The following is a 23,862-nucleotide window of genomic DNA, read 5'->3' on the forward strand; positions in this document are numbered from 1 at the left end:
AAATGTGAACTGTGCAACATCTGCCACCTGCTTGTTTCCAAGGAGATCTTATTGCGTTGCCTGGAATGTTCCTCAGTATGGCATTAAACATCGTATCTATCACCACAGAGACAACAGACCGTGTTACAGGTCAGATCTGTCAAAAGGCAACCCTGTTCACAGTGAGAATCCTCTTATTCAAGGGATTTTTTAGATATAGTTTTAATACATACATACATACATACATACATACATACATACATACATACATACATACATACATACATACATACATACATACATACATACATACATACATACATACATACATACATACATACATACATACATACATACATACATACATACATACATATACATACATACATACATACATACATACATACATACATACATACATACCATACATACATACATACATACATACATACATACATACATACATACATACATACATACATACATCATACATACATACATACATACATACATACATACATACATACATACATTCATCCATCCATCCATCCAAAACTAGTGTAAATTAAGTGATGATAGATACATTTAATGCCATACAGTGGAAAATTCCAGTTAAAGCATTAATATCACTATGGAGACAAGCAGATGGCAGAAAAGTTAATGCATCTTTAAGGATTACAATCTAATCAAATCTACTGAAAGACGGGACATTCTACAGATACTTAAAGGTGTCACAACACTGGAACAACTGGAGAAATCCCAGTTTCTGTAACAAAAATGAAGAACATGCACAATTTACTTTCTTTATTTCTGCTAAAATATAAAATATGCCTCATTTGATTTGGTTTATTTGGGCACTTCACCTTTGGCTTCAGCCCAAACCACAATGCTGCTCTGTGATTGGTCCAGTCTCTGTCCCACTGTGGTTTTGGCCCAATTACTCGAGTACAAACAGTGACCAGAATAAGTTTAAAGGTACAGTATGTTATTATCAGGCATGAAAATCTTTCACTTTTTGGCAAAATTCGCTGTTTTGAAGCCAAAACAGGTGACCTACGTGAATCATGTAGATCCAATGAGAAAAGTTTAGGTTTGTAGGTTGTAAGTTTGTATGCAGGTTTGTTTTAAAACTTTCTACCTGTACGTCGGCCTCGTCAGCGCACTGCTCCTTTAAATGTATGCTACAGTGTCGGCAGAGCAGACCTACTGCGACGTGGGCTGAAGTTTGCCAAATAAATATGTGTTTGTCTTCGTAAATGTGCTGAGACTGCTAAATCCCACTGCAAAACCAGTAAGAGAATGTAACTCCAGTTAGGAATGAAAAAAAAGGTTTAAAAATTCTCCCCACTTTCTTCACTTTTTTTCAGTTTTCTGTAAAGTGCAGGTGGAAGTTCTCTTAAAGAAGTTTGAGAAAACTGGGTGAGGGTCCAAAAAAGGTGCACAGAGTATTTAAGTGCAGTACAGTTTGCTTGGCTTATTTTATGCCTAAATGAACATTTATCAGCTCAAATGGGGATAGATTTATGAAACATAAATATATATAATATATATATATATATATATATATATATATATATATATATATATATATATATATATATATGTAGCAAAATAACTAAAATGTAAGTGTAGAAAATGACAAAGATGATCTTGATTTGGTCTCGATGGGCTGTGGTCTCTGTCTCGACGCTCAGAGGTCTTGGTCTGGTTTCGGGGCCCTGTGGTCTCGGACAGGTCTTGGTTTCGATTAGTGAGGCCTTGATTAAAGCACTAGTGCACCTTTTCCACCCCTTGTTATGACCCCAAAAGGTGAGTCCCAACATATTTAAAAAGGACACAGGAGTCAAAATATAGCTCTTTAATTTCTTGTATTTATAGTTAGTTCTTATTTTTTTTTAAACATTTCTAAAGAAAGTTAAAAACCCTCCCGTGCCCCCACAAAAAATCTATTTTCATGCCTGTATTATGTATGTAAATGGTGAAATGGGCACATTTATATAATGATTTTCCACACTGAAGCACTTTTATTAAGGAACCTCTCACCCATTCACACACATTTGAATGCAAATACTCGGGGAGAGGAAGGTTAAGTGTCTTGCCCAAGGACACAACAGCACCAGTCTTCTGTGAAAGATGGAATCACATCAACCTACGCTCCAATGGATCTGAGAGAGCGTTGAGGATTTGATCCACCAACTTTCGAATAAGAGAACAAACGACGAACAGAACATAAATAAAAGTGAAAATTCTACGCTCTTGGTAAAAATGAATAGACATGGTGTTCGATGCTGATGCTCTAGTTGGTTTGACAAAATCAACAACTTGGTTCAGTTCTTCCAGCCTCCACATTAAACAAACTTTGCCTGAGAGAAAGTCCTGAGTGTATCGATAAATCATCCATTAGGGTCCTTGGGCGGCGTGTGATTGGTGCATATTCTGGGCGCGGAGCAGAGCGTGGGACTTGTGAAACGTCATTAGCATAGCACTTTGAAGACAACTCCTCTGTACTTTATTTGATCAGAGTTGGTTCAGAATTTCTCCAATACTTTCCCACTAACCCCCCTTTGCATAGCCCCCATTTTGAATTCACTTTTGGGGCTAGGCTGTTCTGATCTGAGATAACTAACCTAAAATCAAGAAACTAGAGGCTGTTTATTTAGTAACAGAGTTGGGATTTGATGAGGCAAAACAGCGCTCAAGGATGAGTACCTGACTTTTTTTTTTTTTCCCAGTTCAGATATTTTGTATGAGCAGTGTTAAGGTCAAACCAAGTCAGCTGTGTACTGTCTGCATCCAACTATAAAACAATTGATTGGCCTTGTAATCAGAAAGTGCACAGTTAACATCCTACCCAATAAAGTTTTTTTTTTTTTTTTTTTTAGATCTGTGTGTTGTTTGTTGTGTGATGCATGCTCAGTTTTATCTCTATCATCTCGGCAAACCTCTGCTCTGGCCTCTGAAAACTGAGAAAAGTGTTTATAACCTCGTCACTGAATAATTAGGATGTTCCAAATGCATAGGGTGAGTGAGGAATAACTTCGGATCACTGCTAACCATTAAATGTTTTTGAAAAAGTTCAGTTGCTGGCTGGTTCTGTCTTGACAAGCTGGCACCACCTAGTGCCTCCGCTCAATTTCATTTCTCTCTAGCGACTAGGTCAGGAATTGGAATACACTGGACGGTTTGCAAGAATCCTGGAAGTTGTAGCACTGACCAATCAACGAAGAGCAGTGAAACCATGACATCAGACTCAAGCGCCTGTCTGGGTCCCTTTTGTGGTACAAGCACAACAGTAAACAAAGCGGTTGAGATGGATGTAGACGAAGACAGACATTCTGTGTTGGCAACGATTCCCGAGATCGAGGATTTAAAGCCGGAACAAAGAGAATGTTTGGTGAATTCTATCAATCGGAAAGACACTATTGCCCTTCTTCCTACGGGATTTAGTGCATTACATACGTCATGACCAAACAGCAGTGATTGGTTAAATAAAAAATGTACCTGTCTACAGTCAAGAAAACGAATCAGAATACTGCGAGGTCAGACGGTTTCTACAGAGTGAAACCAGCTGATGAATCAGCCTATGTTCAATCAACATGTGTTTAATAAATTACATATTATCATGACTTGATTAGTATATACACATTTTTAAATGTCCCTCATCAAAAACATCCATGGCAGTGTGTCTGGGTACATGACATAATTCAGAGGCGTTCCGAGTTTATCTCCAGGAGCTCCGTCTGAAACGACCACCACTTTTCAGCGGTACTTTTGTCTGTCTCAGGTCCAGTTTGACGACCTGCTGTCCCGCATTGGTGCATGGATAATCTACACTGGAGCATAGTCCTTGATTGGTTGACGCAGTGCATCAAACACCAAAAGTTCAGTTTAACTTCTTGGGTTCTTTTTAAAGACAATACAGTAAATTGTATTTACCTTGTTGACATGTTTTGGCTGCAAGCTGCAAGTCATCTTCAGAACTGTCAGCGGGATTGGTGACGTGTCGTATATGAGCTGTTGTTACTTCCTGTAGGTGTCGTCAGCCTGATGGACCTGGACCCGAGCCCCATCCCGATCCATAATGTGGTTATTTCATCTCTCTGAAATTATTTAACTGAAATAACCACATTATGGATCGGGACGGGGCTCAGGTAATTGGATCGGAAAGCAACAAGTTCAAATGCTGGATCAGGGAGGACAGTGAAATCAGGAAACGAGGCACGGACAGCATTAACCGTGATGACGGAGCGTTCCTCCTTTCACACACCTGGGACACTCTCCTCCAGAGAACACCAGGCGACGGGAGGCGTGGTCAGTCTGAGCGACCTGCAGGTCCATCAGACTGACGTGTACAGGAAGTAACAACAGCTGATATACGACACGTCACCACCAACACCGGGGACAGTTCTGAAGATGACTTGCAGCTTGCAGCCGAAACATGTCAACAAGGTAAATACACTTTACTGTATTGTCTTTAAAAAATAACCTAAGAAGTTAAACTGAACCTTTGGCGTTTCATGCACCGTGTCAACCAATCAGGGACTACATTCCGGTGTAGATTATCCGCACACCAATGCAGGATAGCAGGTCGTCAAGCTGGACCTGGGACAGACGAAAGTACAGCTGAAAAGTGTGGGTAAATACAAGGTAAACACACTTTACTGTATTGTCTTTAAAAAGAACCCAAGAAGTTACAGTACATAAAAAGACAAAATGAACATCTCTGGCCAAAGGTTCAGATTTTTCGCCTGATTCACGCCGCACTGACACTTGAAAATGTGTCTCAGAAACGCAGGATGGTCTAGACGTGCGTAAACTCAACATTTAAACTATGACACAATTCTGTTTTTTTCATGTCAGCAAAAATCAGGCACAGCACCTTTTAAATGTCCCAGTCTCCGTGGCCTCTTAACTGTTACAAACACCACTCTGATATTATCCAAATTAGATGAAAATAAAACACAGGTCGCCTCAGATTGTACAACAGTTTGCCTCCTTTGACCTGCCTGAAAGCGTTTTAGCCGTAATTTGAATCCACGAGCACTTCACACCGTCCGTTTGGCCTCGTCAGCGTTAACCTAACCCCTCCGCCCCGCGCTCGCTCCGTCCATTAGTATTGCTATGATGACCGCCCTGCTTTGTGCTTGTCCTCTCCGGCTCTTCAAAGCTCGGGGACCCTCCTGTGTGTTGCGTATGAAGCGTGGAGAGACGAAGAGGAGGAAGAGGAGGAGGAGGAGGAGATGAGCCTGGGGGCAAAGCCGGTCTGGGGAATAGCCACAATAAAGATGTTCCTTTTTACTGAGCGGCGGTGGGCTTTCATATTTGCCTTTGTGAAGACTTCAAAGTTGGCTGTGACGGGTCTTTAGTGGTGTAGCCAAAGAGAGAGAGAGAAAGAAAGAGAGGTTGAAAGAGGGATGGAGGGATGGAGGGAGGGGAGGTGGACAGCAGGTGCAGAGGACAAGCGAAATGGGCAGTGCGGAGACTAGAGGGCACTGAAGGAACATCAGAGTAATTTACTAACAGATGTCTTCATGTTGGAGGAGGTGAAGGAGGAGCCGACACGGTGCTCAAGTAAAAGAGCTGTTCCGAGGCTAAACCTGCTCGTCAACGTCCGATCCCGGCGCTACAAATCCGTGTATCGTTCGTTCGTTTTTCAAAATAAAACCAAAAATAAGAAAATGAAAAAAACAACTATTTTCTTCATTATTTGTCTCTAAAACCAAAATGAAAAACCAGATAATGATTTGTTTTTTCAGTTTTCAATTTTATGTTTAAATGAATAATGGAAAAAAAAAAAAAAGATAACGACCATTTCTCATTTCCGTGACTTAAACTGTGATGCCGGACTTTTGCGCCGCATATGGACTGAACCAGGACTGAACCCAGACTGATCTCAGGACTGAACCAGCTCTAAACCAGAACCGAACCAAACTGAACCAGAAGTGAACCAGGACTAAACTGGTCTCAGTCCTGGTCTGGTCCTGGTTTGGTCCTGGCCTCAGTCCTGGCCTGGTCCTTTTCTGGTCCCGGTCTGAGTCCTTATCATCCGACAGTCTACACGGGCGCACCTCTGGGCCTGTCCCAACAGTCAATCCTGGTTCAGACCTGATCTAGACTTGGTTTAGACCTGGTTTAGTCTTGGTCCTGGTTTAGTCCTGGTTCAGTCCGTATGAGGCGCAAAAGACCAGCATTGCAGTTTAAGTCACAGAAAAAGCTGTGGTGGAGACCTCTGCCACCACTCCGCACTGTTCGTATTATTTCATTTCATATACATTAAGTTAATTACAGCACATATAGTTTAATTTAATTCCTTTATTTAGACTTGGATTCCAATTTGGGTGCAAACAATTTTTACTTTTTTTTGTTTTGTTTGAGTGGCCAGACGGAGGACCCTTGGCAGAGACCATCCACGCCAAACAAAGAGGGTAAGCACTATTACTAAGTTAGTTTGTCTAGTTTGTTTAAGATCACTTTATTATCACTTATTATTTTCTGTATTATACTTATTTGTGTTCTTGTTATTTTAATTAAGTTAGTACTTTAAGTTAATTTAGTGTAATTCCTCCCTCTTGTGTTCAGTTTTAGTTGGACCTCATGTATTTAAATTCTCCTGTTCTTTGTCTGCTTGGGTTAGTTTTGTTCTGTTCAATTTAAGTCAAGGATTCTTAACCTTTTCAATCTTGGGGTCCGACTTTTTCTGAACAAACTAACCTGAGGCCCTATCTCATATTAAATGCATTATATTGATATTGATTGTGGGGCCCCCAAGGAGTGGTCCTGACCCTACTTTTGGCCCCAACCCTATGGTTAAAAATCACTTATTTAAGTTACCCCAGTTGGTCCCAGCTTTTTGTTAATGATTTACCTAATTTGAGCCTTTGTTCAACTACATTTTTTTTACTTTATTAAATTTAAACTTCATTTTTAAAACCTTGTCTTTGCCTTTCTGTTTGGTCCACTACAGGTGCACTGTGTAACTTTTTGTTCCGCTGGTCTAATCAGTGTCCAGTCTAGATTCAGCAAAGTAATGTAGTGTAATGTCCATGCAGCAGGACGTGTCTTGTCCTTGTGTTCACCGCGGAGACGAGGAGACTGTTTTCCAAAGCCTAAGTACCTTGGTCTGTTCTGACATTGGTAAGACGTCCACATCATCCAAGCTGTGCTCCTGTTCATGTCCTCCACAAGCACGTGTCCTCTGTATGGTTTGTGTTTTAGCAATTTACCGAAGATACATCAGTGTATGCTTCGCTTCCTTCATAAGGCATATTTACCCATAATGCATTTGGTCTTTTAGAGGGCTTTACTGGCATTGAGCTGTAATTCAGAAAAAACAATGCATTTCCTCGAAAGATTTTAAAAGCAAATGCTTAACATTTGCCTACCTAAAAAACTGATTTTCATGAAACATTTTAGGGGCTATAAAAATGTGGGGTTCCTTCCTGGGGAGACACTCACAGTAGGGTGGTGGTGGTGGTGGTGGTGGTGGGGATGTCATTGGGTGCATTAGGGTAGAGCCCTGCAACCCGTGGGACCTGATGCAAAACAGTGCAGCGCAGGACACATTTTGAAAGCTCATTGTGGAAGTGGGCAGGTGGGATGATAAACTGCAGTCCCCCAAACTAGATATGAGTGTAAAGTAAAATATACAAATGATTAATGTAAACCTATCACACATTATCACACATCATTTGTGCTGGATATTTTATTTGGCATTAATAAAAACATTTTAAGCATCCTAAATTTGGGGACATGGTCTAATGTTGCGCACATTTTAGACAATTAATTCATTTCCGCTTCTCCGTGTTTGATGGAGCTTAAGAAAGCGAACGTCCCCATCTCGCAGGGCGGTGCTAGCCAGGTTGGCGCCGCCTAGTGCCTCCACTCAATTTCATTTCTCTCCAGCAACTATAGGTCAGGAATCAAAATACACAAGACGGTTCGCAAACACCCAGGAAATGCGAGTTTGGGCACCAGTCAATCAGCGAAGAACCACACATTCAGTGTTGTCAACGATTCCCGAGATCGAGGATTTAAAGCCGGAACAAAGAGAATGTTTGGTGAATTTTATCAAGGGGAAAGACGTTACTGCCCTTCTTCCTACAGGATTTAAGAAAAGCTTAATATACCAGTTAGCCCTGTCAGCGGCGCATTACATAAGTCACGACCAAACAGCAGCAATTGGTTAAATAAAACACCCGCCTACCATCGAGTGAATACATTTTAATGCTGCGAGGTCAGATGGTTTCTATGAAGTGAAACCGGCTGATGAATCAGGCTAATTCTGAATTGCATGGAGTTTTTTCACAAATCAACCCACCCCCCAACTGATGAAATATAAAGTATCTCCACCTGTGTACTATCCCACCAAACAACATAATCTATCTTACGCCCTTGTACTTTTGTGGAGGAGAAAAAGACATTATTTACACATATATCCATATCTATTTTGAAGCTTCTCAAGGTAAACATGTGTGTTTACGTATGTTTAAATGAATGGCCCTGTTCCCGGTATGGATGGACTATGGCTGACCTTCTGAACGTCAATACAGGCTCTGACGCAGCTCGCAGATATCGACTGCTCTGATTGGCTCTCGCTCTCTTTCAAGCCCCCCTTCAAACGAGCAGATCCTAATTCAATGAGCTGCTCTTCTGTATGCACATGTTACCGACACGGGAAAAATATTCATGGGTTTCAGCTTTCTGCTATACAGTATGCTTTGAGAATTTTCTTCCCCATTCAGTCAGTGTAATAAGTTTTTACATGGTTAATCGTTATGGAAACAGTCTTGATTTTTCATGTGTAGGTGTGGATTCATGTGACATTGCAACATGACATTTTTGTGCTACCAAGGATATTTTATTTCATGATAAGGAGATCAGAATTCATCATATTCAGAATTTTGATTCAGGGTTGCCAAGTTCCTAAAAGGCTTGTACCCAATTTTTATTTTATTAATTTTATCTAAATGTATTAATTTATTTATATATTTTTTATGTATTTGAGTAAAAGCTGTCTTGCCCCAGTACGAATATATTGTATAAGCATGACATGACAGAAGGTTATTTGTTACATAGGGGTGAGTTGTTGTACAGTTGTAGGGAGTATTATCTGCTACATATGGGTGAGTTGTACAGTTGTAGGGAGTATTATCTGTTACATAAGGGTGAGTTGTACAGTTGTAGGGAGTATTATCTGCTACATAAGGGTGAGTTGTACAGTTGTAGGGAGTATTATCTGTTACATATGGGTGAGTTGTACAGTTGTAGGGAGTATTATCTGCTACATATGGGTGAGTTGTACAGTTGTAGGGAGTATTATCTGCTACATAAGGGTGAGTTGTACAGTTGTAGGGAGTATTATCTGTTACATAAGATTGAGTAGTACAGTTGTAGGGAGTATTATCTGCTACATAAGGGTGAGTTGTACAGTTGTAGGGAGTATTATCTGCTACATAATGGGTGAGTTGTACAGTTGTAGGGAGTATTATCTGTTACATATGGGTGAGTTGTACAGTTGTAGGGAGTATTATCTGCTACATAAGGGTGAGTTGTACAGTTGTAGGGAGTATTATCTGCTACATAAGGGTGAGTTGTACAGTTGTAGGGAGTATTATCTGCTACATAATGGGGTGAGTTGTACAGTTGTAGGGAGTATTATCTGTTACATATGGGTGAGTTGTGCAGTTGTAGGGAGTATTATCTGCTACATAAATGTGAGTTGTACAGTTGTAGGGAGTATTATCTGTTACATATGGGTGAGTTGTACAGTTGTAGGGAGTATTATCTGCTACATAAATGTGAGTTGTACAGTTGTAGGGAGTATTATCTGTTACATATGGGTGAGTTGTACAGTTGTAATGAAAAACACATTACTTACATTACTCGTTTCCAGATACTTGCACATTATTTTAAGCCCCAAAACAAAACAATGTCTAAGATTTCTGAATTAAAAAGCGAAGTTGGAATAATTTGTCCTTGGTACCTTTATCTTTTTACCCCTTCATCCCTTCCTTCTTCTCCTCCTCCTCCTCCTGTTTCTTCCGTCCTTTTAATTGGCTCTTCAGTCCAAACACACGCCATTACTCACCTGTCTATTCGCCCTCCTCGGAAAAAACACACGACCACTTTACAATAACTACCTTAATTAGTCTTAATAAAGCACGAGCACTGACTTAATTAAAAATGAACAGATAGTTTAATAATGAAAATGACTCAGGCTTAGTTTCTGCTTAATCAAAGGGTTAGGAGTTAGTGTCGGCTGTGTACTGTTTGCGATTAATTACAGAGCACTTTTACTGTCCAAAAATGGTTAGGGAAACATTCTGAATTCATAATGAGCAAATACTTCTTTCTTTCTGATTTATGAAAGAGGCAGGATTTTACTTCTATGGGGGGTAACTGGTCACACATAACAAATTTAGATCACCATGTTACCTCTTATTGTGTGCAAATGTGATATTTGCCAAAAAACAGCAAATTAAAATTAATTAATAAGTTTCTCTTTGCACATTTTTGGCACTTGGAGTCCCCCCTTCAGTTGCTCCCCATTTGCAGTATGACAAATATGAAACTACTGCACATCGCATCAGGTTTGTCAAGTCGCTGTGTGCAGTTTTGTATCTTGGTTTTGTATATTTATGGAGAATTGTGGTGTGGTGTTGCCCTGGAGAGATTGCTAAATTATTGAAACATGCACGGATGACTCAAATGATCTCAAACCTCTTCAGGCATTTTTTAGATGAAGGAACAACTTTATAACATAAGCTCAAAAAAATCGATTTTGTATTATACCCCTTAATAACCTCCTTTTAAAAAAAAAACACCATTAGAGCTGTGTTCACTTTGCCAGCAGTAAGTCAGACCTGTTCCCGGTGCATGTTGGACTCCGCCAGGGCTGCCCTTTGTCACCAGTTCTGTTCATTTTATTTAAGGACAGAATTTCTAGGCGCAGTCGGGCCGGAGGGGTCCAGTTTGGAGACCACAGGATCCACAGGAGGATGATGTTGTCCTGTTGCCTTCATCAAGCTAGGACCTGCAATGTGCACTGGGGCGGTTTGCAGCCGAGTGTGAAGTGACTGGGATGAAGATCAGCTCCTCCAAGTCTGAGCCCATGGTTCTCGATTGGAAAACGGTGGCTTTCCCTTTGCAGGTGGGTGGAGAGTCCCTGCCTCAAGTGGAGGGGTTCAAGTTCAAGGGTCTTGTTCACGAGTGAGGGGAGGATTGACAGGCGGATCGGTGCAGCGTTGGGAGTGATGCGGTCGCTGTATCGGACAGTTGTGGTGAAGAGGGAGCTGAGCCGAAAGGCAAAGCTCTCGATTTACCAGGTCAGTCTTCATTCCTACTCTCATCTATGGTCATGAGCTTTGGGTCATGACCAAAAGGGCGAAATCACAGATACAAGTAGTTGAAATGAGGGTGGCTGGGCGCTCCCTTAGAGATAGGGTGAGGAGCTCAGTCACACGGGAGGAGCTCAGAGTAGAGCCGCTGCTCCTCCACATAGAGAGGAGCAGCTGAGGTGGCTCGGACATCTGTTTCGGATGCTTCCTGGACGCCTTCCTTGGGAGGTGTTCCAGGCATGTCCCAACAGGAGGAGGGTCCGAGGAAGACCCAGGACACGCTGGAGGGACTATGTCGTTCAGCTCCCCTGGGAACGCCTTGGTGTCCCCCTGGAGGAGCTGGAGGAAATGTCTGGAGTGAAGAAAGTCTGCGACCCAACCCCAGATAAGCATAAGAAAATGGATGGATGAATGAATTGTTGCTGTTATTCTAGTGTTACCAAAAATACCCAATAACTTGCTCTTATTTCCAAAGTTAATTTGTCTACAATCAAAAATAAAGTACTTGTTACCTAGAAATCTTTTTACCATCTTCTCTCCTCTCTCCTCCTCCTCTGCATCTGCCCCTTCTGTCCCTTTAATTGCCTCTTCAGTCCACACACCCGCCATTACTCACCTGTCTACTGGCCCGGTGGCATTTCTATTGTCTCCCCGTACACTGTCACTGTGGCGACAAGCACTACCTGGATCAATGCTCCCACTCCCGACAACTGCAGTCTCTCAAACCCCTTCAGATAACACTTCATTACCAAGAGCTGTTTCTCCGACATCTTTAAAGTTTAAACAAGCCTTGAACGACAATATGGAGGAGGTAGAGGAGTGAGTGAAGGAATGCCGATCAATGTCCCAAATGAAGAAAAATGGCGACCCGGGCTCGGAGTGCTTATGAAGACTTAAGCAGAGGAGAATGCATCGACTTTTCGCTAAGGACAGGTTTGTTTACAGCGCGGAGAGGAAGGTGAGTGCACTGTTACGGGAATGGGGTGATGTCGAGGTTATGTTTATGATTCTTATGGTGGGATAATGTATCGGTGTCAATAGCAGTAAGTAGTATTGAGCCATTTCTTTCATCATTGGTTTTTGAAGAATTTCCGTACTTAAAAAACACATTTTTTCTTATTTTTAAAAGATGTAACTCTGCTCAAAGCCACAATATATAACCTTTTGGCTTAGAAATTGACTAAAATAAAAGCTTTTTTGTTTTGGCTGAGTTTGTTGCGCTGAACAAAAAAATAAATAAATAAAACAAACTTTGTCCTTAATGAGAGTGGGCTTGCATTTCCACAAACCTGATTTACTTGACCTGGAGGTGAGCTTCCTCCTGCTTAATTCTGTGGAAATCGTGTTCCTTTGGCTAAAATCTTCCACAATATGGTAAAGAGTCGCATTTTAAACGGCGCTTTTCCACTTCTAAGGCACTCAAAGCCCTTTACAACAAAGAACCACTCACCTATACACACACACTTTCATACACCAGTGTACGCAGACACTGGGGGAAAAGGGGAGTTAAGTGTCTTGCTCAAGAACACAACAACAACATTCATCTGTGGGAGCTGGAATCACATCAGCCAACCTGTTGGTCTGTGGATTTAATCACTCAATCAATGACGTTTACATCGAGAGCGGGATTGGAACCGCCAACCTTTGAATTAGTGGACATTCTAACAACTGAGCTACTGTCGCCCCTGTGTGTATAAAACAGATCTATCTCCATGGAGAATGTTCCAAAGTTTGGTTTTAAAGTTTCATTTCCATGTAATCCTGCAGGTGACATACCATCTCCAGAAAGTTACGTACTGTGTCTTTACATTTCAGGCCTCTGCCATTAAAAAAATAAAATCCCTGACAAAACACAACATATATGTTCTACAAAAGTAACGGTACTTGTAAATACAAATGTGCAAACTGCTCTGTACAAGCACATTGTCGTTTGCAAATATTTGCATCTTCATTTGCACTAATGCCTTTTAAATTGCAAATATAAATGTGCTTTAGAAATTGCAAATGTACATACTCTTACAGACAGATTTAGATTTGCAAATATTTGCCTCATAACCATATTTATGATGTGTCTTTGATGAGAGCTGATTGGCTGTCCTGGGGTGGTCCACCTGCTTCACCTGTCTGTCTGAAAAAGCTCTTATGAACTTCAAACCATTATAATGTTGTTACACCCTCAAACACATACCCAGAGGTGTTTTGTTTCATTCACACATTACACTGCACACTGCATTATTAATCTGTCTAAATCTCTAAAGATCAAAATGCTCTATTCCACCTTGTGATGTCATGAAGAAGTAGTTTTGAAGTTACCAGCTACTTTTTACCTTTAGTTCAGTAGGGATTGGCAGTTTTAGGGTTGAATTTATTCAAATGATTCTAGTGAAGGAGTATGAAGTTTCAAAACACAGGAGCACATGACATAAAAAAACAAAAAAAAACATATATTCTGACTATGAGCGGGTTTGCCTCTCCACAGATCTGACCTGTAACTTGGTCTGGTTTGGTCTCAGTTATGGCTGGGTATCATTAAGAAGTTGCCGATACGATACATACCTCAATACATAGGCCACGATATGATACATATCTCGATACAGTGAGCTTTCGATTCAATACGATATATTTCAAATCGATTCGATACAGTTCAATAAAAAGAAAGGCTAAATCAAGTCTGTGATACTAAAAGTCTTTGTTAAACCACTTTTTGTGCAAAGTTCATATGAAACACAAACATTTTAATCATCAAAACAGTGAAAATGTCGAATGTGTTGCATAAAAAAGTTTCCTTCCTCTAAACAAGTAACAAAACTGTAGCTCTGTAACAAAATAATTGAGTAAAATATACCAAAATATACTCTTGGTGATATATCGATACAGCAACCCGATATACAACACGATATCGATACTGTATCATCACATTAAGCGATACGATATATCAATATTTCAATATTTTTGCACACCCCTAGTCTCAGTGAAGATAAAGGTTTAATGCCATACTGTGAAACATTTCAATCAAAGCAATGGCAAATCCATGGAAGCATTTGACGAACCCTCCACCAGAAATGTTACATAATGCACCTTTAAAAAAAATGTGTGAATGTGTTCTGAAAGCTATACTGTAGCTCTGTCAATATAAACATTTTTGCTCACAGGTCAGATCTGTGGAGAGACGATCCCGCTCACAATTTTTCAAGTAAATTCTTGAACACAAGTTGGTACACTGTGCACATTACACCTTTAAGCAGAGTTAGACTAACCAGATCGATAATATCTCCTCAATAAACACTGGAAAACAAAATATTAAAACAAAACAAAACACTGAGCTACCTCTGACCGTTTCTTTTGAGCCAGCGATGAAAAAAACAAGATGGAGGCTGCCAGACGCGGAGGAGAGTGTGAGGAAACATAGTTGTTAGAGCGGCCCTCGGTGCGCCTCTCAGCCCGACAGCTCCATTCAAGTGCACTTCCTCCGAGCGTGAACTTTTTGCACCTGCACACGAGCTAAAAGCAAGTGCGCCGAAGGGGGGGAGGGGCAGGAGAGAGAGAGAGAGAGGGGGGGGGGGGTAATGGCGTGGAGTGCTCTGTGATTTTATCCAGAAGTACCGGGAGTGCGGCGCCGGTGACCCCTGAAAAGCATGTATTTTTAGAGGCCCATATGTGATGTAAGGCCAGTGTGTTTCTTGTTTGTTCGAAGTAGGGTTGTCAAAAGTATCGAAAATCAGAAGCTAATCGGTATTAAAACTAGTATCGATGCTGGATACTCGTTTGAACAGGTGTGGATACTAAAAAAATAAAATAAAAAAATCACATTTGCAGGACAGAAATGAACCTTTCTTGACTTACTTTAGAATGATCTTGAGTAGAAACAGATTTATCAAGACCGATATTTGCATTTTCTTACATATCAGATATCGGCTTTAAAACTCCAGCTGTGACCGATATTTTGCTTTGTCTAATTATGCATAAATAATATGTGTAAAGCGTAATTTGACGCTTTCATTCAAAGATGGTACTGCAAAACAACTCTCCAATCCAATTGGAGAAAATGATCAAAATCTAAATATCGGCCCAAAAAAATATCGGCAGAGCTCACTGGCCATTTACTCTGGATTCTAAACAGTTTTTTATATATATATATATATATATATATATATATATATATATATATATATATATATATATATATATATATATATATATATATATTCGATATTGGCCAAGAAAAAATACATAATATATTGGTTGCTCTCTAATCTTGAGCTGTATCAGAACAAGTATAAGAGCACATAGACTAGTTGTTCATACTTTACTTTGTCGTTTATGTTTTTCTTAGTGTTGAGTTTTGGATGTTTTTTTTTTTTTTAATGGTTTGTATAATAAAATTGTAGTAGCAGTTATTTTGTGCTTCATCTTAAACAATAATGTTGTTTCTGGGTGATCAACACTGAGACCGGGACCAGACCGGGATTGAGACTCGGACTGAGACTGGGACTGAGACTGAGACCGGGACCAGACCGGGACTGAGACTGGGACTGAGACTGGGACTGGGACTGAGACCGGGACCAGACCGGGATTGAAACTGGTACTGAGACTGGGACTGAGACCGGGACTGAGACCGGGACCAGACCGGGACCAGACCGGGATTGAAACTGGTACTGAGACTGGGACTGAGACCGGGACTGAGACCGGGACCAGACCGGGACCAGACCGGGACTGAGACCGGGACCAGACCAGGACTGAGACCAAGACTGAGATCGGGACCAGACCAGGACTCAGACCGAGACTGAGACAGAGACCGAGACCGACACCAAGATCAGGACTGGGACTGAGACTGGGACAAGACCAGGACCAGACCAGGACTGAGACCTGGACTGAGACTGGGACCAGACCGAGACCGGGACCAAGATCGGGACCGAGACTAGGACCGGGACCGGGACTGAGACTGGGACCAGACCAGGACCAGACCAGAACTGGGACTAGGACCAGACCTGGACTGAGACCAGTACTGAGACCGGTTTAGTCCTGGTTAAATCCTGGTTTAGTCCTGGTTCAGTCCTGGTTCAGTCCCTAGTTTAAATCATGGAAACGGGCAATGTCCGTTATCCATTTTTTCCCCCATTATTCATTTAAACACAAAATCGAAAACTGAAAAATTTAATGACTTTTTTTTTTTTCAATTTTCGTTTTGGAGCCAAATAATGAAGAAAATAGTTGCTTTTTCATTTTCTTATTTTTGGGTTTATATTGAAAAACGAATAAACGAATGATACATGGATTGTAAAAGGTTAACATGAAAACTCCCACTTCATGACATCACAAGGTGGGACAGAACATTTTGAGCTTTGAAGAAGTAGACAGACAAATAATAAAGGATTACTCAGACATGTGTGAACAAAACAACACACAAATCTGGGTATTTTTAGAGGAGGTAACAACGTTTTAACATGGGGAAAAGCTCACAAGAGTCAAAAATCACTATGGACAATGCAGGAAAAGTTACATAATACAGCTTTAAATAACTCCAGTCTATGCTATTTACAAATTGGGACCATCCAAACTCTGCTTCCTCTAACACAGGGAGTATTCAGATAGTTACAACAAACAACAACAACAGCAGCAGCACAGTATCCCTTTTAACTTCCTTTTGCCCCTGTCTGGAGCTCGCTGGTCATGTGACACAAACAGGAAGTGACAGGGCCTGGTTTGTGTAAATACAATCTGTCAGGACGCGAATTACCGCTGGACACCTTTTGTACCTGGACACCGCGTCTTTACAGTCCAAAATATTCCGTGCTTTTTGCCATTCTGGTCGCATCTCCTCCGCTCCAATCTCCTTTTGGGTAATTGCCTGGTCCTAAACTCACCCGGGCGAGCGAGGAGGGCCGCTGAAGGCTTTTGTGTTGGAGAGGGAGAAAGAGAAAGAGGGAGAGAAAGAGACATGGAGAGAGAGAGCTGATTGTTCACAAATAAGACTGCAGCAGATTCATCCAGAGAGCCGAGCTAAGGAGCTGTGTCCGAGGGAAGGAGGGAGAAAGAGTTGAATTTAAAGAGCTCATATTACGCTGTTTTCTGATGTTGTTTCCTCATCAGAAACAAACCTGGAGTTGTGTTTTGTTTCATTCACACATGTTTAACACACAAATCCTTCATATTTAAGCTGAGTTCTTCTCTCAAACAGAAAACACTCCACCTTATGATGTCATGTGGCAATACAGGAAGTGCTGAACTGTGTTTTTAAACTCCATGAACCTTCACTAGAATCGTTGGGATTTCTGCCCTGAAATTGCAAATTCCTAGTCAGACTGGCGCCACCTAGTGCCTCGGCTCATTTTAATTTCTCTCCAGCGACTAGGTCAGGAATCGGAATACACTAGACGGCTCACAAAAACCCCGGAAGTGCGAGTTGGGCACCAGCCAATCAGCGTCTGTGTTGGCAACGATTCCCGAGATCGAGGATTTAAAGCCGGAATGTTTAATCCTCGAATGTTTGGTGAATTTTATCAAGGGGAAAGACGTTATTGCCCTTCTTCCGATGGGATTTGGGAAAAGTTTAATATACCACTTAGCCTCATAATCGGCACATTACATACATCACGACCAAACAGCAGCAATTGGTTAAATAAAAAAGTACCCACCTACAGTCCAGTGAACAAAATCTGCGAGGTCAGATGGTTTGTAAGAAGTGAAACCAGCTGATGAATCAGGCTAGCAAATTCCTACTGAACTAAAGGTAAACAGTAGCTGTTCACTTGAAAATTACCGTTTCATGACATCACAAGGTGGGACAGAGCATTTTGAGCTTTAAAGACAGACTGCTAAAAAACCAAAAAACACCCCACAACTTTGGGTACTTAACATGTTCCGGGTAAACAGAGACGTCTGGTCATCCTACAGAAGCTAAACTAAAAATCAGTGGATCAGCAATAAACCAAAAAAGAGCTGTATTTAGAGTGATCACGATTTATTTTTTCAGTTTTCAATTTTGTTTTTAAATGAATAACGGAAAAAACATATTACGGCCGGCTTAGACTTGGCTTAGTTCTCCTGGTTCAGTCCTGGGATCAGTCCTGGTTTAGTCCTGTTTTAGTCCCTAGTTCAGTCCTGGTTCAGTCTGTAAGGGTCAGTAATTGGATGAAATGGGAAACGGCTGTTATCCAATTTTTCCATTATTCGTTTAAACACAGAATCGAAAACTGAAAAACGAATCGTTATCCGCTTTTTCATTTTGGTTTTGGAGACAAATAATGAAGAAAATTGCTGTGTTTTCGTTCTTATTTTTGGTTTATTTAGAAAAATGAATGACCAAATGTTACAGAGTTTAGAAAAAACGCGGCAAAAATGTTTTTACAATATGTCTGAAAACTGACAAAAAATATAAAATGGATTTAAGCAACACATTTTCTGTGATTAATACGATTGTTCACGTTCATGATCCTCAAATAAAGCATGGATTAAAGTCTAAGAAAGCCTCAGACCAAGCACTGCCTACAGTTATTATCACAACCCCAGGAAATCTTGATGCCCACGAACATAATCTCTGCAATCCTCCAATGCACTTCATCACAAATGCACTTTTTGCACTTGGTCACTTCTGTGTTGGAAAAAAAAAAGTGTACTACACCAATTCCTTCCTCCATCTCCATCTTTCTTTGCAACCGAGCCGCTCTTTTCTTGTCCAGTGGTGGCGGTTACATTACTTACTTACCACACTTTTATGTTGCTGTATCTGTGAGAACAATTCCACACAATTCCCAGTTAAAAAACAAAAAAAAAACTAACTGTGATCATTTGGCCCAGTTCAGCGGGAGGACTGAAGGCTGAATTTGGGCCCTTGCCATGGACTGGACACTAGAAGATAAATGGACTCAAACTTAAACTTGACGACTTGGACTTGCACTGAGAAACCGAAGACCTGACTTGACTAATCCGAAGTGACTCCGCCAATGAGTCGAATCACTTCATATCAGCTAAATTCTTTATCAAAATCACCACATTTCATCTTTTAATTGTTCTAAAGATCTCCACAAAATACTCTTTAAGGGCATTTTTTTAAACAGGCACCTTAATTCTTTTACTTAGGTAGATTTTTTCATGTGATACTTTTACTTTTGAGTCACTTTTTGACCGTGTATCTGTGCTTTTACTTAAACGTGCATTGTGCAATTTTTCTAGTGGAGGGTTTGTCAAATATCAAATGCTTTTCTCCATGGAGATGTTATTGCTTGGTCTAGAATGTTTCACAGTATGGCATTAAACCTTTCTATCTTCGAGAGGCAGCCCTGCTCACAGTCAGAACTCCTGTTTTTCGAGGTATTTTTGAGCTTTAAAATCACCTATAATTGAATAAACGTAAGGTAGAGCTGCTTAATGTCACACTGTGGAACATTCCAGGCAGAGCGGTGACATATCCACTGAAGTAGTATAGTTGTATATTCTCCTGTACCTGCTGTGCGTCGCCTCCGCGTGGAAAGCTCCAGAGTCTTGCGTCAGCCTTTTAATCCTCTCATTAATGAAACATGAAGCTCGTGGAATTATAATCATTGTTTAGCTACTGGAAAGAAGCACGGGCACAATTCATCTTTCTCACATGCCGATAGAGCGAGAGTGCCAGCTGCAGCCGCCCGCTCCGTCTCAACACTCAATAAAGACTCACGCTAATGTATGCAGCGCTCACACCAACGAGAGAGATCTGCTGACCCGCTCTGCACCCGACAGGAGCACAGGAGACAGGGTCTGCAGACAGGAGCACAGGAGCCAGGGTCTGCAGACAGGAGCACATGCACCTGACAGTCTCAGAGGAGGAACCAGAGTCTGCAGACAGGAGCTGATGCACCTGACAGAGGGGGAACTAGAGTCTGTCAGGAGCACATACACCTGTCACAGTGGGAAACAGAGTCTGCAGACAGGAGCACTTGCACCTGACAGAGGAGGAGCCAGGGTCTGCAGACAGGAGCACATGCACCTGACAGAGGAGGAGCCAGGGTCTGCAGACAGGAGCACATGCACCTGACAGAGGAGAAGCCAGGGTCTGCAGACAGGAGCACATGCACCTGACACACACACAGGAGACAGGGTCTGCAGACAGGAGCACATGCACCTGACAGTCCCACAGGAGACAGGGTCTGCAGACAGGAGCACATGCACCTGACACACACACAGGAGACAGGGTCTGCAGACAGGAGCACATGCACCTGACAGTCCCACAGGAGACAGGGTCTGCAGACAGGAGCACATGCACCTGACACACACACAGGAGACAGGGTCTGCAGACAGGAGCACATGCACCTGACACAGAAGGAGACAGGGTCTGCAGACAGGAGCACATGCACCTGACACAGAAAGAGCCAGGGTCTGTAGACAGGAGCACATGCACCTGACAGAGGGGGAACTAGAGTCTGCAGACAGGAGCACTTGCACCTGACAGAGGAGGAGCCAGAGTCTGCAGACAGGAGCACTTGCACCTGACAGAGGAGGAGCCAGAGTCTGCAGACAGGAGCAGAGAGCGGAGAGAAGTGTGACCTCCAGCAGATCGCTCCATTTACTCACAGTGGGACGAGTAACCAAATAAAAGCACTTCTCAAATTGCAGTAAAACGCACGGCACCTTAAAAACACAAAATAATGAATGATCTTGACAGTGAATTATTAGAAGAAATTCATTTGACCTTTTACATCATTCCTACACATTTGGCAAGAAGTAGTATTTTTAAATTTAGCAAATCCCTTCTGGCTTCACATAAAGATTCTGTTTGTGAGTTTGAGTGTATTTCAGTCAACACAGTACTGGTAAACAGTATTAACGCAGAAGTTTAAGTGGTAATTAATTCCTTCTTACACATGGACAATATCTGTAGAGCCTTCTTCAGTGAACACTACATTAACATACAGTATGTCACAGCGGCTGTCAGATTCTTTGCATATTAAACAAAAGAGCACCATTCAAAACAAATTGTCCCTGGGTGCTCCTTCCTTTTCCTCTAATGGACTTCCTATAGAATTATTATACAGAAAATTAACAGTTAATCCCACTCAATTAGACCAATCACATTCCATATTTCTATCAATTGCTTTATTCTGGCGATGAAAACCCGGGATAGATGCCAAGTGGAGAGCTGACGAGCAGAAGATATGGACCAGGAAATGAATCTGCGTTTTGTAATTGGTAGAGGAAGAATCGATTGTAGTATTTGAAGGGTCTGGGTTCCTGCTGTAACACAAAAGAATACAAAATGTTTTAAGTATTTTGTTAGTTTGGGTAAAGGTTTGAAATTACGCTACTTACTGATCTATGTTGTATAAAAATGTTGTTTCCTCATCAAAAACAGACCTGGAGTTGTGTTTTGTTTCATTCACACATGTTAAATACACAAATCCTGCATATTTAGGCTGAGTTCATCTCTCAAAAATAAAGAAAAGTGACGTCCTGTTCCCCTACATTAACAAAGATTTCTGTTTGCGGGTAAAAACGACAAAATATTTGATCGGAAGTGCCTTTCGTTTTGACGTGACAGCGTTTTTGGGGCTTAAAAATGCGAAAATCTGAAACCACCCTCCAGAGTGTAAAAGTTGAATACGCTCCGCCGTAGCGTTTCCATCTACACTGCCCATGTCACGTACATGTTTACATCACATACATCACCACCTAGCGCCTGGCATTTATACCCAATCGAATTCCACACACTTTTGCATCACCGTATGCACACAGATTTCCTCCCGAAAACTCTCGTCTAAACGCGGAATAAAAAGTGAAGACGCGACGCCAGTTTTGCGTCTTCTGTTCAGACCGTCATCCTATAAACGTAGCCTCAGACTCATCATGCCGGCCAAATATCATATGCACAAAACAAAATAGGCTCAAAATAAACCAAATACAACAATATTTCCAAACAATAAAACAGGTCAAAAACAAAAAAAGCTATTAAAACATACAGCATCTACAGGAAATACTTACAACAGTATCACTCTCCCCTACGTTTTATTTGGTTAGGTATACTTGGTTTTGTGGTCTTGTTTTTTTTTTTTTTTTTTTAACTGAACATCACCTCTCCATATATTAGAATAGTTTAACCTCATGCATTCAGAGCATCCTACATATTCACCATGATGAGTTTATGAGCTCTCTTCACAACTCTTTTTTTTTTTTGCTCAGATGGTAAAGCTAACAACAACTAGCATGCTAACTTCATACACTTCCTGATTATCGAATACAGAATGCTTTCTAATTAGATGCAGACAGAACAAAACAGAGTTAGTTTAACCTGAAGAGCTACTTACACTTGGGAAAAGCATATTTTGCTCAAATACATGTGAGAAATTCAACACTTTTACTATTTAAATTTTCTAAAAAATGTCAAATCTCCGTCAAATGAAAATAACCTTTTTTTTATTTTGCTTTATTTTTCTTTATATATTTAACCAAGTAAAACGCAGTGTTATTCTGTCAAAATGCGTAACAAAATCCTACTAACTGAAGTCATCCATCCTCTCTTTGCCCTGCTTTTGTTTAATAAATATTCAAATTTACAAAGCGCCCGGGTCAAAATCACAACACGACGTCGTGTCAACTGCTGGTCAAAACAATTCATAAATATGGAAAAGGCAAATAAAGACAGAACGATAAATATTCAGTGATTTTTGAAATGTCTTGGAAGGTAGAGCTGCTCCCCAGAACAGCAAGGGGAACGCTAACTTACATTAACATAAAAGTTGAAATGAAAATAGCTGGAATGTTTTGAACCTGACTCTTTTTCTATGTGATTTGCAATTATTTTTTTATTTTCAGTCGTTTTTTTCTTATTTCAAACCCCATGATCTTTCCAATATTAGTTTACTCTCTTTAAAGGTGCACTGTGTAACTTTTCTGGTGGAGGATCTGCCACTGGCTTGTTTCCATGGTGATGTAAGTCTATGACAAAGTAGTATGGAAATAATCTTGGTTATAACGATGGAGATGAGCTACTGGTCAGATCTGTGGAGAAGCGAGCCTGCACATAGTGAGAATTCATGTTTTTCGAGGTATGTTTGAGCTCTACAACACCTGCAATTGAATAGATAAGTTTAACGTACGGAAGCCGAGGGGTCAAAACAAAAGCAAACGCCGCAACAAATAGAAATGTGACAGCACAACAAAAAACCATAACAAACCAAAAAAAGCCACAACAAAAAACAAAAAGCATCAACGGAAATGATCACGAGACTCTATTTTAATGCAAACACGGCAACAAATACAAACGCCACAACAAATACAAATGCCGCAACACATTAAAAAGCCACAACGCATTAAAAAGCCACAACGGAAGTGACCGCGGGACTCTGTTTTAATGTAAACGTCACAACACAAACACAAAAGCCACAACACATTAAAAAGCGACAACAGAAGTGACCGCGGGACTTTCCAACAGACCGATCAAGCGGCAAGTGAAGAAGAAAAACTACAACGTGAAAAGTAAAGGAACGGAGAAGTTGGAAATGTAAGTAAAAGTAATTTATTGTTTTATGATTATTCGCTTTTTAATGTGTTGCGGCATTTGCGTTTGTGTTGTGGCGTT

The sequence above is a fragment of the Boleophthalmus pectinirostris genome, unplaced genomic scaffold, assembly GCF_026225935.1.
Source record: "Boleophthalmus pectinirostris isolate CB_2022bp ecotype Guang Dong unplaced genomic scaffold, ASM2622593v1 HiC_scaffold_7, whole genome shotgun sequence".
NCBI lineage: Eukaryota > Metazoa > Chordata > Actinopteri > Gobiiformes > Gobiidae > Boleophthalmus > Boleophthalmus pectinirostris.